Here is an 18186-nt window from a genome sequence, read left to right as displayed (position 1 = left end):
TAGAATATATAACAAATTGGACCAAGCTATATTTCTAACAAAGACAAATCATTATTTCTTGTAGATTTTTCAGAACAAAAATTTTAAAACAAATTCAAAATACTTTGAAATAAGATTTTACAGATTTTCTAGATTTGCCAGAATAATTGTTTTGAATTTTAATAATAATAATTTTGAAGAAATATTTCACAAATATTTTTTGTCAAAAAACAGAAGCTAAAATGAAGAATTAAATTAAAACATATTTATTATTCTTTACAATTAAAAAAAAACTTGAACATTGATTTAAATTGTCAGGAAAGAAGAGGAAGGAATTTAAAAGGTAAAATGGTATATGTGTTTAAAAATCCTAAAATCATTTTTAAGGTTGTATTTTTTCTCTAAAATTGTCTTTCTGAAAGTTATAAGAAGCAAAGTAAAAACATAAATGAATTTATTTAAACAAGTGAAGACCAAGTCTTTAAAATATTTTCTTGGATTTTCAAATTCTATTTGAGTGTTGTCTCTCTTAGAATTAAAAATGTCGAGCAAAGCAAGTCCAGCTTGCTGGTAAATAAATACAATTTAAAAAATAGAGGCAACTCACTGGTAAGTGCTGCTATTTGAACTATTTTTAGAACAGGCCAGCGGGCAACTCATACATTATCTCAGAAAACTAAAGTATCAAAAGTGTCGCTATTTTGAGTTGAGAATCAATATTAGACATAAAAATCCGGTATCAGGATTTAACGATAATTCAACATCGATCCACACATTGCTAGCCCCTTCACATTGGTATTCACCAAAGTTGGATGCAACTCATATTTTTTTTGCATCCTAAGTCATAAATATATCAGCTCGTATTCCCAAAAATGTGTGAGGTGGGTCACTCATAAGGTGACGTACTACTCCTGTATTAACAAATAGTGTTGCTGTGGTTGTAGGAGAGCGTGAGGCAGCAGCGGCCTGAGGAGGTGAGGAGACCCCGGGTGGGTGATTAATTACAGGCTGGGCGAGTGACAGAGGTGATCGGCATGGTGGTACTGTCTGCTACCGACATGGAGGGAAAGTCTGCCTGGCTAATTGACCCGGCTTCTGTTAGGCCATCCATCAAGTATGGCCCGAGTGGCCCCGTAAGAAACACATTATTCAGAGGTAAGTTGGTTAACTAAAGCCGCCGTTCATTACACGTATTAGCTTCTCCGTCTGTCTCCAGCTATCGCTTTGTGGAACGTGCGACCTAAATTGAATTAGTTGACAACATATTGAAATAGAATAAAAAAAGATTTTAGAAAGCTGTCGGTTTGTTTTTTTCTTGTTGAGATTTTACTCACTCAAGCTTGGCCCTCACAATTTTTCGTGGCAAGACCTTGTATAGCTCGTTCTAGAAAAGTGCTTATACATAATACACACATTATTACAACTTAAAATGGTTTGCAGTTTATTATTTTACCAGACTTAAATTACAGTAAAACCAAAATCATTACTGTATTTCCCCGACGTTTTATGAATTAGGGTTGTGCAATATGGTTAATGGTTAAAATTTCGGACATGCATACAGTTACAATATGATACATCACGTTTTCCATTTCTCTTAACATGTCCGAAAAGGAGTAGGAATAAGCATAGTTCATTTATACTACATCTTTTCCCATTTTGTAGCAATTACTAACACATTTAACTAACTTCCTGTTCTCAACTTGTACACAATTTAACTTCATCAATAATAATGTGGGCAGCACGGTGGAGGGGGTTTGTGCGTCTGCCTCACAATACGAAGGTCCTGAGTAGTCCTGGGTTCGATCCCGGGCTCGGGATCTTTCTGTGTGGAGTTTGCATGTCCTCCCCGTGACTGCGTGGGTTCCCTCCGGATACTCCGGCTTCCTCCCACCTCCAAAGACATGCACCTGGGGATAGGTTGATTGGCAACACTAAATTGGCTCTAGTGTGTGAATGTGAGTGTGAATGTTGTCTGTCTATCTGTGTTGGCCCTGCGATGCGGTGACGACTTGTCCAGGGTGTACTCCGCCTTCCGCCCGATTGTAGCTGAGATAGGCACCAGCGCCCCCTGCCACCCCAAAGGGACAAGCGATAGAAAATGGATAGATGGATGGATGGAAATAATAATGAATTCACTTCTCAATGATTAGTTAAATAAGTAATAATAAATAAATAAGTAATTCACTTAATGAGATGAATAAGATATTAACATTTTCAATAAAGTTCGAAATGTTTATCAGAATTATCCTTCCTTGTACTTTGTAAACACTTTGAGTTTGAACAGTTTGTTAAACTGGATCATATTAGTACTTTGTTAGATTTGCTTAATTCCATAATTGAATTCCACATACTGATATACTAAAGGTTTTAAGTGTTGTATGTGTATATGAATGTTTTGAGTTTAAAGGCCTACTGAAACCCACTACTACCCACCACGCAGTCTGATAGTTTATATATCAATGATGAAATATTAACATTGCAACACATGCCAATACGGCCTTTTTAGTTTACTAAATTACAATTTTAAATTTCCCGGGAGTTTCGTCTTCGAAACGTCGTGTAACGATGACGTGTACGCAAGACGTCACGGGTTTTTAGGAAGTATGAGCGCTGCGCACACACACAGCTAAATGTCGTCTGCTTTAACGGCATAATTATACAGTGTTTTGGAGATCTGTGTTGCTGAATCTTTTGCAATTTGTTCAATTAATATTGGAAAAGTCACAGTAGAAAGATGGAGTTGGGAAGCTTTAGCCTTTAGCCACACAAACACACGGTGATTCCTTGTTTAAAATTCCTGGAGGTGAAACTTTCCTATGGATCAGAGTGTGGTCAAGAGAACATGGATCCCTACCACATGTCAACCAGCAGGTTTAGGTGACAAAATTGTGGTTAAAAAGTCAGTTCCTACCGGAGAAAAGCTGAGCTTGTGCCGTCCATAGCTGCCGTCGACTCCCCTGAGACACTGCGCGTCAAGACACCCGTGGAGACACCCTTCCGACTATCAGGTACTATTAAACTCAATAAAACACTAGCAACACAATAGAAAGATAAGGGATTTCCCAGAATTAACGTAATAAATGTGTCTAAAAACATCGGAATCCGTCCCAATGCAATCAGGTTTTTGTTTTTTTTCTAGTCCGTCGCTATCAATATCCTCAAACAAGAATCTTTCATCCTCGCTCAAATTAATGGGGAAATTGTCGCTTTCTCGGTCCGAATAGCACTTTTTGTTGGAGCCTCCCATTATAAACAATGTGAGGATGTGAGGAGCCATCAAACATGTGACGTCATATGCGACTTCCGGTAGAGGCAGGGCTTTTCTCTTAGCACCGAAAGTTGCGAACTTTATTGTGGATGTTCTCTACTAAATCCTTTCAGGAAAAATATGGCAATATCGCGAAATGATCAAGTATGACCCATAGAATGGACCTGCTATCCCCGTTTAAGTAAGAAAATGTCATTTCAGTAGGCCTTTAATTTTCTTCTTAAGGTTATTTGTCTTCTCCTTTGTTGAGAGGAATTGTTTTACATTCTTGGGTAGAAGGTTATGGTTTGCTTTGTACTGGTTTGCAAATGCACTAACTTATTGAATTTCAATGTTTTGATTCAATAAATAAAAGGTTTAAATGTTCTCTGCATTCAACGTTATGTACTATTCCAACTGACCTTTTTTGTAACACGATCAGTGAACGTAGTGTACTTTTGTTACTATGGTAGAATAAAAGATACACAATATAAATTATATAAATTTGCTATCGTTATATCTTAATGTTGATGACACATACTTGCTGAGTCCCGCAAATGAACGAACGCATCCTCAATGTAATGTATCATGTATCATATATCAATGTATCAAACATTGCTATGCTTTGCTACACACAGTGGGGGGATATGCTAACCACAAGCTAGAGCTCTTGAATGTATACATAAATTTACAAACAAATCTGTTATTATGAATTAGTATTAACATACATATTTTATCGTTTTGCTATATTTTCAATTGATGCTGCATTTTGTATAATGTACTTAGTTGAGATTTTTTCAAGTGTTTACAAAATACTTTTAATGATTTGTTTTTTATTAAAATCAACTAGCAACAAATTTAGCATCTTATGCTGGTGTCTTTATAGAATGTACACATGTTAAGAGACTACTTCTGTCCCTCGATATCCCTGACCAAAGTAGGGGGCTGCAGCAAGAATGACGTCACACTTGCTTCGGGCTGTTGCTCTAGTTGGACTTTCTCTTTTTAAAAGCTGCCACTGTCCACTTAATATTTGAACATTTTGTAGATGGCTGTTCATGGGTATATCTGCCATATATATAAAATTGCATCTACATTGTAGACAGACATGCTGACAACGCTCTAGACCAGGGGTGTCAAACTCAAATACAGAGTACGCCAAAATTTAAAATTGAACAAAGCCGCGGGCCAAGGTTGAACAAATTAAACTTTTAATAGGGACCCAAACAAGTTTTGCACTAACCCCTGTGGAACAGGGGTTAGTGCGTCTGCCTCACAATACGAAGGTCCTGAGTAATCCTGGGTTCAATCCCGGGCTCAGGATCTTTCTGTGTAGAGTTTGCATGTTCTCCCCGTGACTCTCCGGGTTCTCCGGCTTCCTCTCATGGAACAGGCAGAGCTTATATAACATAATAGTGCAAAATCAACTTTCAAAAAACAAACGAAAAAACATCAGTGGTATATTAAATAAAATGTAATTAAAAAAATGAATGCCTCTTTTCTATTTGCAGCCTTCTGAGGTAAATATCAACATTAAGTTTTTCCACAGGCTAATAAATTCGCAAATAAAATAAAAATGAGGTGGGCGGGGTTTGGTGGTAGCGAGGGGTGTATATTGTAGCGTTCCGGAAGAGTTATTGCTGCAAGGGGTTCTGGGTATTTGTTCTGTTGTGTTTATGTTGTGTTACGGTGCGGGTGTTTTCCCGAAATGTGTTTTGCCATTCTTGTTTGGTGTGGGTTCACAGTGTGGCGCATTTTTGTAACAATGTTAAAGTTGTTTATACGGCCACCCTCAGTGTGACCTGTATGGCTGTTGACCAAGTATGCGTGGCATTCGCATAAGTGTGTGTGGAAGCCGCATATATTATGTGACTTGCCCAGTACGCTGTTTATATGGAGGAAAAGAGGACGTGACGACATGTTGTAGAGGACGCTAAAGGCAGTTCCTTTAAGGCACGCTCCCAATATTGTTGTCCGGGTGGAAATCAGGAGAATGGTTGCCCAGGGAGATTTTCGGGAAGGGCACTAAACTTCGGGAGTCTCCTGGGAAAATCGGGAGGGTTGGCAAGTATAAGTATCAGCGGTGATTTTGGTGTTACCGGCGGGCCAGCTCTAATGTTAATTTGATATTGCCTCAAGGGCCAAATGAAATTAAACATCGGGCCAAATTTGGCCCGCGGGCCAGAGTTTGACACCCATGCTCTAGACAGAGTGTGTTTTGTTGACATCTGGTTTCGGTAGCACGGTTTTCTGTGATCAAGGTCTTTTTTTGGTGGTCCAGTTTTCGGTACATCGCTTGTCAATAGTACACAAATAATAATAATATATATATATATATATATATAAATTCATACTGTATGGAGGAGCTCATTTTAATATTTCTGTGGTTTGGATTTAATGTCCTGAAAGGTGAATGGCGGAGAATGAGGAAGTGTTGTTGTGTGTCCGGAGAAGTGCCGACTCATGAGACGAAAGTCTTTGCACGAGAGGTAAAACCTGTTAGAATTGTGCCGTTTGTTATCATACGATTAGTAATAAAAATTAAAAATAGCGTCGGACTGTGTATTTTCATCTGGGGGCTACAATACATTATATTACTTAAATTATTTTACAAGTAAAAGAAAAGTGAAGGGAATTTTATGTATATAGCGGTTTACTCGAGGGATAAAGCGCTTTACAAAGTGAAAAAAATCCTTATTTTCATGGTGTGGCAGTCATAAAAATGTTGTGGCGGTGCGCCACATTCAATTATATTAAGGGGAACCCCTGACCCAGTATAGTATCAGAATGAGTCAATACTACAGTGGTTAGATTCCATCCATCCATTTTCTACCGTTTGTCCCTCTCGGGATCATGAGGGGTGCTGGAGGCTATCTCAGCTGCATTCGGGCGGAAGGGGGAGTATACTCTGGACGAGTCGCCTGCTCATAGTGGTTAGATTGATATTTTTATTATAAGAACATCTCTTGTAAAATTTAAATAACACATTATTCAATGATCTTAAAAATGTAATATATCAGTATCTGCCCCCGACTCTTTTTAATATTGAATCGTAAACCTTTGAGAACAAAAGTGTACAAATGCTGGACACGGAGGGTGGATGGTACGAAAGAGGAGTGAGGGAAGCCATCTGTCATGGTTGAAAAACTTTCCCTGAACAGAGGAGGTGGTCTGCAACATCACCTTTCACATACAACACTGTCCTTTCAACCGTTCCTAAAAGACTGCAATTTAGCTTCCAACAAATAACAGGAGATAGAAACATTTGGGTCACAGATGCTCCTTTGTGACATTTACAAATGAATGGAATGCTAACATGGGTGATGCTGACTATTTTGAGCAGTTAGTGGTCTATTGACAGCAATCCTTCTGCCAAACAATCCCTCAATGCTAACTAGGGAAAATTACACTTCAACTGTTGTTGGCATTGACTGTATGATTGCTTGATTTCATCTCAACAGTTGTTTTTCTCACTACAATAGGGCGAAACATCCTTGCCCAAGCACACCCTCCTGGTATTGGAGTATAAATATTTGGGGTTTCGGCACAAGCTGCAACAATCAGAGTCTGAGACTAGATCTGACCAATCTAAGTCTATGAGCATGCATTGATCAAACCTACTTGGATGAAAGGCGAAACATCTTCTAAGAAAAACCAAACAGTCCAGTTGCGATCGTATGAATGCCCTGAGATTACAATGACCTGGATGAATGAGAATGTCCATAGACACACTTGCTCTGCGCTGCTGCCCCAACTGCTGCCTAAAAAGGCTCCACTGTTCTCTTAATATTTGCACATTGCACATTTTGTAGATTCCTGTCCGCGGGTATATCTCTGATATATTAAAGTATGTCCACATAGTAGACAATGGCGTGTGTCTTGCTTATGTAATCATAATATCTGGTTTAGGTAATAAGTCTTTTTTCGGCGACCAGATTTTGGTGCATCACAAGTCAACAGTGCACAAATAATAGACTACATACAGTATTAGGAATGTAACGATTTGTTTTAACAACAATTCAATAAAAAATTTTCGCTTGCTGATACGATTCAGGACCTATCTAATTTTGTTAGAACAATACAATTCAAAATGACTCATACCCTGATCATGCTGTCTAACTACACGCTCTTCATTCCGGGAATATTAAAGGCCTACTGAAACCCACTACTACAGACCACGTACTCTGATAGTTTATATACCAATGATGAAATATTAACATTGCGACACATGCCAATATGGCCGGTTTAGTTTATTAAATTGCATTTTTAAATTTCCCGCGAGGTATCCTGTTGAAAACGTCGCGGAATGATGACGCGTATGATGACGCGTGCTTGTGACGTTATTGGTTGGAGTGGACATTTCAGCCCAGCACCACTCACGGCTAAAAGTCGTCTCTTTTCATCGAATAATTACACAGTATTTTGGAAATCTGTGTTGCTGAATCTTTTGCAATTTGTTCAATTATTAATGGAGACTATAAAGAAGAATGCTGTTGGTGGAAAGCGGTGGATTGCAGCTGCCTTTAGCAACCGAAACACAGCCGGTGTTTCTTTGTTTGTTGTGAAGCTTTAACACAGAGCGGTCAAGCAAACATGTTTCTCTACGTCAACCAGCAAGTTTTTGGATGGGAAAATTGTGATATTAAGTCTGCTCTTACCGGAGACTTGAGTGGATTATGCGACCTCCTCCTGCAGCTGTCAAAAAGGCAGCTGTGATCTTGGCTCCTCCATTGGCTTCTCTCAGAGACAGTGGCGTTCACCGCAGCCCTCCAACTTTCAGGTATGACTTTATGATCTCACTAAAACACTATTAACACAATAAGCAGATAAGGGATTTTCCAGAATTATCCTAGTAAATGTGTCTAATAACATCTGAATCGCTCACACTGCCGTCGCCTTTTCTTTTTTCTTTTTTTTTAGTGCTTCACTCTAACTTTCCTCATCCACAAATCTTTCAACCTCGCTCAAATTAATGGGGAAATCGTCGCTTTCTCGGTCCGAATTGTTCTTGCTGCTGGCGGCTATGATTATAAACAATGTGAGGAGCCCTACAACCCGTGACGTCACGCGTCTGCTACTTCCAGTACAGGCAAGACTTTTTTATTAGCGACCAAGAGTTGCGAACTTTATCATGGATGTTCTCTACTAAATCCTTTCAGCGAAACAATGGCAATATCGCGAAATGATCAAGTATGACACATAGAATGGACCTGCTATCCCCGTTTAAATAAGAAAATCTCATTTCAGTAGGCCTTTAAAGATGGTGTTCTCAAACTGCAAGTACTGGCACTACTTTTCACTCCTTGAAATTAAAGGCAAGGATGTTTATGTAACATGTACAGTAGAGATGGGGATTATAATACATTTTTAGATGCATCGCAATTCGTAGACGCCCTGGATGATTATAAAATCAATTAATCGACGCCGATAATCGATTCATTTATTGTAAATATAATAATGCAGACGGTTCTAAATTCAATACATTTTTATTTATATATCCCTAAATCACAAGCGTCTCAAAGGGCTACACAAACCACAACAACATCCTCGGTAGGGCCCACATAAGGGCAAAGAAAAACTCACCCCAGTGGGACGTCAGTGACTGTTACTATGAGAAACCTTGGAGAGGACCACATATTTGGGCAATGGATGTCGAGCGAATCTAACATGATATTGTGAGAGTCCAATCCATAGTGGATTGAAATTGTGGCTGATTGCAGCGAGCCACGTCCCTCAGACACCCGACTAGCTCCTTTTATTATAGGGCACTTATATTCCAGTTTTGCAAATATTTTCATTAATTTAATAAATGTGATGGAAAATTCTTACTAAAATGTTGCTATTTTTAAAAGTTGCTAGCAGTAAACGCTTATTTAGTGAAACAAAAAGACATGTAAAACTGCATAAATATAAATGAATTAAATATGCATCAATTCTCGATTTTTAATTGACTTGAAGCTCCTGAATCTTAATCGAATCGTGAGGTGGCCAATGATTCCCACCTCTAATGTACACTTTGTCGGGAAATAAGCGTTTCCACGTCTGCCCCAATCAACTCAAATCGCACCTCACATCAACACATGTCAACATGACACTTGTTGCTGCTGTTAACCCAACTCCAAGCCCAAATGCAGCTCATTTTTTTCATCACATTTTAGAATTTTGATTTTTCATGACTAAACACAGGTAATTACTTGCTTGCGTAGTTAAAATTAGCTAAGACCTTAATATTTGAAGAAATATGCAATTTATTTTCAGCCTGTCATTCAGGAACGTTGTTAAACATTTTATTCGAATGCATTTAATTTATTTGCACCAAACTTGCTAACAGTTTTATCTGAAGTTCTTTCAAGCTGTATTTTGGGATACGAGGGTAGATAATTGCAATACTTAAAGCCCAACTGTTCCTGTGTGTATTTTTATCTAAGTTTACATTTTTATTACTGTATTGGGATTTGTACTTTCAATATTTCATGTTGTTACTTAACAGAATATTTTTTTACACATTTTTATTTCTTAGCATATCATATGGCACACTGCAATCTATTGATTTCAGATAAATGCCAAATGTTGTAAAATACTGTATATATGTTCGATTTTTCAATCAGTTGATGACACATCTTTAACATTAAAGATGTTAATGAAATTAATAGCGTATAAAATAATGAAATGAAAAACAATGTCACAGTTATTTTGCTGAGTAACTTTTTACTTTTGAAATTAGGTAACTGAGTTATTAACTCAATTACCTTTTGGAAGAAGTAATTTGTAACTGTAACTAATTACTTTTTTAAGGTAAAGTGACCAACTTTAGTCGACTGATTGCACCCCTAATATACCAACCCCGTTTCCGTATAAGTTGGGAAATTGTGTTAGATGTAAATATGAACGGAATACAATGATTTGCAAATAATTTTCAACCCACATTCAGTTGAATATGCTACAAAGACAACATATTTGATGTTCAAACTGATAAACATGATTTTTTTTTGCAAATAATCATCAACTTTAGAATTTGATGCCAGCAACACGTGACAAAAAAGTTGGGAAAGGTGGCAATAAATACTGATAAAGTTGAGGAGTGCTCATCAAACATTTATATGGAACATCCCACAGTTTTGCAGGCTAATTGGGAACAGGTGGGTGCCATGATTGGGTATAAAATCCGCTTCCTTGAAATGCTAAGTAATTCACAAACAAGGATAGGGTGAGGGTCACAACTTTGTAATCAAAATGTCGAACAGTTTTAGAACAACATTTCTCAACTAGCTATTGCAAGGAATTTAGGGATTTTACCATCTACGGACCGTAAAATCATCAAAAAGTTCAGAGAATCTGGAGAAATCACTGCACGTAAGCGATTATATTACGGATTTTTGATCCCTCAGGCGGTACTGAATCAAAAACCGACATCAGTGTGTAAATGATATCACCACATGGGCTCAGGAACACTTCATAAAACCACTGTCAGTAAAAACAGTTGGTTGCTACATCTGTAAGTGCGAGTTAAAACTCTACTATGCAAAGCCAAACCCATTTATCAAGAATATCCTGAAATGCCGCCGGCTTGGCTGGGCCCGAGCTCATCTAAGATGGACTGATGCAAAGTGGAAAAGTGTTCTGTGGTCTGATGAGTCCACATTTCAAATTATATTTGGAAACAGAGGACGTGGTGTCCTTCAGAACAAAGAAGAAAATAACCATTCGGATTGTTATAGGCGCAAAGTTCAAAAGCCAGCATCTGTGATGGTATGGGGGTGTATTAGTGCCCAAGGCATGGGTAACTTACACATCTGTGAAGGCTCCATTAATGCTGAAAGGTCCATACAGGTTTTGGAGCAACATATGTTGTCATCCAAGCAACAATATCATGGACGCCCCTGTTTATTTCAGCAAGACAAGTGTTACAAAAGCGTGGCTTCGTAAAAAAAGAGTTTGTGTACTTTCCTGGCCCGCCTGCAGTCCAGACCTGTCTCCCATTTAAAAATGTGTGGCGCATTATGAAGAGTAAAATACGACAGCGGAGACCCTGGACTATTTATCAGTTTGAGCATCAAATGTGTTGTCTTTGTAGCATATTCAACTGAATATGGGTTTAAAATGATTTGCAAATCATTGTATTGCGTTTATAATTACATCCAACACAATTTCCCAACTCATATGGAAATGGGGTTTGTACATTAAATTACTGTAATTTGTTTTCACGGTGTGACTGCTTTTATATTGCCATGGCAAGCTGCCATGATCAATTACATGTAAGAGAAACCCTTCATCCCATTTCTACATGTCGTATAATTAAGTGACTAGTCCAGGGTGAAATCGGCCTTTTGCCAAATCCCTATTCGCCATTGGAGAAATCTGGACTTTTTAGAGGTATTGTCTTTGGAATGTTTTTTTTTTTTCAATGTTTACAGTGTCTGAATGTAGTTATGCCACAGCACTTTTACAGTATTTTACAATATTCTGTAAACCGGAGCAACACCCCTCTGCCCTCCAAGTGGACAATTATTTTACTACTGCTACTCACTGATTCAAAATGTAGGTAGGCCTTAGCACTTAACATTATCTATCTCAGAAACCTAAAAAAAAAGTTATTTTAGTCTTAGTCATTAGTCTGTTAACAAGCCTTGTGCGCAAGTTTTCACCCTTTTGTGTAGGACAGTAGATGGAGCGTTATAGCTCGGTTGGTAGAGCAGCCGTGCCAGCAACTTGAGGGTTGCAGGTTCGATCCCCGCTTCCGCCATCCTAGTCACTACCGTTGTGTCCTTGGGTAAGACACTTTACCCACCTGCTCCCAGTGCCACCCACACTGGTTTAAACGTAACTTGGATATTGGGTTTCACTATGCATAGCGCTTTGAGTCACTAGAGAAAAAGCGCTATATAAATATAATTCACTTCACTTCACATGAAGAGCAGCCTGGGTGGTGTGCTGTTAGGCCCCTCAAAAAGATGGAGTCGGTTGTGGTTGTATCTCCTACACCTGGTCACAGCCCACATGTGCTTTCACTCAGCCGCTTACAGGAAAATAAGTGTAGAAGGTAGAGAGAAGATGTGATTACTCATCTCTCAATGGTGAAGTGTCATATAGTGTCTCGCTACTTGTGAAGTACAATGTTATAGGTGCAAGCTTCTTGGGTTGTATCATAAGTAGTTTTTCAAACTGTTGTGAAAAGATACACTTGAAGTATTCCCAATAAAAGCTATCAGCTATTCTGTCTCCACAAAGCTATAATCCTCAGATTTGACAGCGTAACCTTAAACATAATTCCTTGTACGTCGTTGATCAGATGTCTAAATAATTACATTTCAGTTTTAAGCGATAACATCCTTAAAGGCCTACTGAAACCCACTACTACCGACCACACAGTCTGATAGTTTATATATCAATGATGAAATATTAACATTGCAACACATGCCAATACGGCCGTTTTAGTTTACTAAACTGCAATTTAAAATTTCCCGGGAGTTTCTTCTTGAAAACGTCGCGTAATGATGACGTGTACGTGTGACGTCACGGACTGTTAGGAAATATGAGCGCTGCACACACACACAGCTAAAAGTCGTCTGCTTTAACCGCATATTTACACAGTATTTGGACATTTGTGTTGCTGAATCTTTTGCAATTTGTTCTATTATTATTGGAGAAGTCAAAGTAGAAAGACGGAGTTGGGAAGCTTTAGCCTTTAGCCACAGAAACACACAGTGATTCCTTGTTTAAAACTCCCAAAGGTGAAACTTTACTATGGATCACAGCGGTCAAGCGAACATGGATCCCGACTGAATGTCAACCAGCAGGTTTCGGTGAGAAAAATTGTGGTAATAAGTCGCTTCTTACCGGAGATCAGCTGAGCTTGCGCCGTCCATAAAGCTGCCGTCGACTTCCCTGAGACACTGCCGTGGACACACATCTCTGACTATCAGGTACTGTTAAACTCACTAAAACACTAGCAACACAATAGAAATATAAGAGATTTCCCAGAATTATCCTATTAAATGTGTCTAAAAACATCTGAATCCGTCCCAATGCAATCGTGTTTTTTTTAAAAACTTTTTTTTGTTGTTTTTTTTTCTAGTCCGTCGCTATCAATATCCTCAAACACAAATCTTTTATCTTCGCTCAAATTAATGGGGAAATTGTTGTTTCCTCGGTCCGAATAGCTCTTTTTGTTGGAGGCTCCCATTAAAAACAATGTGAGGATGTGAGGAGCCCTTAACGGGTGACATCATCGTCTGCGACTTCCGGTAAAGGCAAGGCTTTTGTGTTCGCGACCAAAAGTTGCGAACTTTATCTTGGATGTTCTCTACTAAATCCTTTCAGCAAAAATATGGCAATATCGCGAAATGATCAAGTATGACACATAGAATTGACCTGCTATCCCCGTTGAAATAAGAAAATCTCATTTCAGTAGGCCCTTAAATTATTGTTAACTGTACAGACGTTGCTCATAACAGCTTTACAAGTCAAAAGATAACTAAAGGAAAAGTTGCATCACGTGTGCCTGTTGACCATTGACGTTGTGTAAAATGTCCTAACAATGATAACTTTTTTTACTACCTTTTTTTTTTTTTTTTTTTTTTACTATTTATGAGACAAACTTTTTAATTGTGCCTGCTACTTTTCATCTGCCTACGCTAAACTACTACTAAAGCACAAAAAGTACAATTCAAAGTTACCTACTAGGCTTTAAGGATAGTTTTAGGTCTCGTCACCGCCAACCACCCTTGGGTCTTCTGACCATTTTTTGCTCAGTGTACTACCAGCTCATAACAAAACTAAAGTTGATAGAGGAGTTTTCTTTGCATTTAAAATGAATAGATAGAATTATGAAATACAAATTATCCAATAATATTACTAAGTGACTAATTAACAATATCATCCACAAATATAGTCACTAGATGTTAAATTCCTACTGAAATGAGATGTTCCTATTTAAACGGGGATAGCAGGTCCATTCTACGTGTCATACTTGATCATTTCGCGATATTGCCATATTTTTGCTGAAAGGATTTAGTAGAGAACATCCACGATAAAATTCGCAACTGGAGAAAAGCCCTGCCTCTACTGGCTCCTCACATATTCACATTGTTTTTAATGGGAGCCTCCAACAAAAAATGCTATTCGGACTGAGGAAACGACAATTTTTCCCATTAATTTGAGCGAGTATGAAAGATTCGTGTTTGAGGATATTGATAGCGACGGACTAGAAAAAAAAACACACGATTGCAATCGCATTGCATTGAGACGGATTCATATGTTTTTAGAGACATTTACTAGGATAATTCTGGGAAATCCCTAATCTTTCTATTGTGTTGCTAGTGTTTTAGTGAGTTTAACAGTACCTGATAGTCGTAAGTGTACGTCCACGGCCGGGTGTTGACGCGCACTGTCTCGGGGAAGTCGACGGCAGCTGTACGGGATGCGCAAGCTCAGCTGGTATCCGGTAAGTGGCGACTTTTTAACCACAATTTTCTCACCGAAACCTGCTGGTTGACAAGTGGTCGGGATCCATGTCCCCTGTGATCCATTGTAAAGTTTCAACTCTGTGGAATTTCAAACAAGGAATCACCGTGTGTTTGTGTGGCTAAAGGCTAAAGCTTCCCAACTCCATTGTTCTACTTTGACTTTTCCAATATTAATTGAACAAATTGCAAAACATTCAGCAACACAGATGTCCAAAATACTGTGTAATTATGCTGTTAAAGCAGACAACTTTTAGCTGTGTGTGTGTGCAGCGCTCATATTCATAACAGCCCGTGACGTCACGCGTCATTACGTGACGTTTTCAAGAAAAAAGACCTGGGAAATTTAAAATTGCAATTTAGTAAACTAAAATGGCCGTATTGGCATGTGTTGCAATGTTAATATTTCATCATTGATATATAAACTATCAGACTGCGTGGTGGGTAGTAGTGGGTTTCAGTAGGCCTTCAAGCCTTTGTAAGTGCTATAACATGTTTTGACACTTTGAGATATTTTGACTGTTCTTGTCGTTGATATATTTTATATTTGAAAACAAATACATACAGTACAGTCACTATAAATTGTCTTTATTTACAAAGTTGTATAAACATTCAGTGGTTGGCAATAACCCAACAGTTCCACTGATGTAGTAATACTCTTTTGTACATACGCGGTCACTTTTTTTAATTGGCCATTTATGTTTGGAAAATGAATATGACTTACAATGTTTGAGGAACATTTTTGAATGTAACTAATGACTTTTTCTATTTTCTGTTTTTATTCAAACATTTTTGCAAAGCACTTTTGAGCATCATCGTCATTAGAAAGGCAAACTGTTTTGGTTCAAGCAGTGTCATTATTAATTATGCTTGTGGAGCGAATGTTATTGCTGTGTTGTCTAAAAAACTTTGTTAAGGAGATGGTGCAATTGCTGCAGCCTCATGCTGATTTTCTTTAAGGCTCAAAGCGCCACCTACCTGTGAGTTTTTCCTCATGCAGCATGTCAAGCATTTCTTCTGGAGTAGCATATACTGTATGGTATGTCTCCATCACCAACAGATTAATTTCTGTGTGTTGATACAGTACAAATATTGTACATGGTTAGTATGTGTTGAATTGTTCAATGAGCAGCTGTGTAGGTGTGGCGTGCAAGTCATTGCAAAACTGTGACAGCCATGTGATATGTGCCCTGTATACCAACATGCTTGAATATGCAATAGGACATTTAATCAAATAATTCCACTCATTAAGAAGGCTGCTGGTATGTCTGCTTTTGCATTAATTACATACTCATTAGCATATCAATCAAAGAAATCAGAGATCATGTAATTAAGGTTTAACCGAAAGCACCTGCTGCCTCCGAGTTGCGGTGTGGTATGTGTTTATTGTGTGTGTGTTAGGGTAATGTTTTTGTGTGTGCCTGCATGCTTCAGTCCTAATCTAATCTCTGGCCTTTGACAAGATGCTCCCTCATCAATCCTGAGCTGTTGGGTTTTGTTTTTGTTTATATGGGTGGGTGGCGGCGTTTTGGCTGAGCCATCCTGCAAACCGTTGTCATGGTGATCAAATTGATTGGCAGGAACGCCTGATTAGAAAGGAAGAATAGAGGACAGGTGGAAGGAGGCGGGGCTGTACATCCAACTGAACAGATTGGGACATAGTGAGGACTGGCTGTTTGTCATGAGGGGAGCCACTGTCTGTTTTGGCTCTAGTTACACCTTGTAAAAGACAACCGGTAATTATTCTAACGGTCCATAGAGAGTATTGGAGAACCTTTAACAATATCAGCAGATGTTCTTGTTTTTGGTTTAAATCAAATTAAATGCATTTTTAAAAGTGTCACATGTTCCTTGGCAATATAATGTACTCTGCCAATTAAAAGGGATTATCAATGCAATGTTTGCATTCCCACTGGCTACAACATTTTAAAAGATGTGTCTGAGACTGTACCACTACTAGCCACAACCTGTACAATTTCATCAGATACAACGTCATATATTTCACCTATGCAATGGTAATAATGCTCAGGTTTGACTGACACTGTAAAATAGTGATGCATTTAACTGGATGTTCATTATACCGCTTTTAGTTTAATTTGATGTTCAACTAATTTTGTCACGTAATTCTTCTTTTGGGATGTAGTATAAACTGGGTAACTCGCAAAAAGCAGAACCTATAAAATAGATAGGTAGGTAGGTGTTTATTGTCATTGCACAAGTACAACGAAACTTTGTTTTCAGCACAAACCTGTTCAAGATTAGACAAATGCTAATGAATCCTACAAAGGTATAGAAAAATTTGTTAAAATTCAACTTCGGTCTGTGTACGCTCATTCCCCAAGTCAAGTTATCTTAGTCGCTTTGCATAGAAATCATGTTTTTTCCCCCCAAAATCTGCTCCAAACTAGCATACGTTGCTCAAAGTTGTCAATTTAGTCAATTACTGTTGGGGAAGACGAGTGTTCCAATATTTCATGCACGAAGTTGAGTTGTACTGTATGCCCTGAGAAGGAAAGTAATAACTAAAGTAATTAAAACGAACACATTGATGAACAAACATTTTCGGGTTCTGGTGTTTTTTGAGGGGGGGCGGGAGGGGGGGGGGGGGGTCTGTTGTTTTAAAAACAAAATGAATATACTGTATAGTTCAGTTCACACACCGTCATTTATTAGTGTCAAAATTGCTGACTTGATGTGCAAGTCAAAAATTAATTGTAATGAATTGTCCGAATGCAGGGCAGCACGGTGGAAGAGGGGTTCGTGCGTCTGCCTCACAATACGAAGGTCCTGAGTAGTCCTGGGTTCAATCCCGGGCTAGGTATCTTTCTGTGTGGAGTTTGCATGTTCTCCCCGTGACTGCGTGGGTTCCCTCCGGGTACTCCGGCTTCCTCCCACTTCCAAAGACATGCACCTGGGGATAGGTTGATTGGCAACACTAAATTGGCCCTAGTGTGTGTATGTGAGTGTGAATGTTCTCTGTCTATCTTTGTTGGCCCTGCGATGAGGTGGCGACTTGTCCAGGGTGTACACCGCCTTCTGCTTGATTATAGCTGAGATAGGCACCAGTGCCCCCCGAGATCCCAAAAGGGACAAGTGGTAGAAAATGGATGGATGGATGGATGTCTGAATGCAGCTGAGATAGGCTCCAGTAACCCCCACAACCCCGAAAGGGACAAGCTGTAGAAAATGGATGGATGGAATTGTTCTGTCATTGTTGAGGTAGTGGTTTTAATAAGGACATTTTGCAGTGGAGGTTGACCACCTGTGTAGGAAAGATTGATGGAGCTGAGCGAAGGATGAAATAATTTGAGGAAAGGGAAAACCAGAGGAAACTATTTGTAAAGAATACATGGAAGAAAAATACACAGAGGAAAAGAGACGGTGCAGGAGAAGACATGAGGAATGAGAACAGGGAGGAGCGAGAGGAAGGGAATGGGACTCGGGGGACTGAGTCTCAAATGTTTGCGGTGACAGCCTCCGGCCTCTGGCCTCCTCCCC

This window comes from Nerophis ophidion, linkage group LG07 (assembly GCF_033978795.1).
Source record: "Nerophis ophidion isolate RoL-2023_Sa linkage group LG07, RoL_Noph_v1.0, whole genome shotgun sequence".
Lineage (NCBI taxonomy): Eukaryota > Metazoa > Chordata > Actinopteri > Syngnathiformes > Syngnathidae > Nerophis > Nerophis ophidion.
This window is presented reverse-complemented; position numbering follows the sequence as displayed.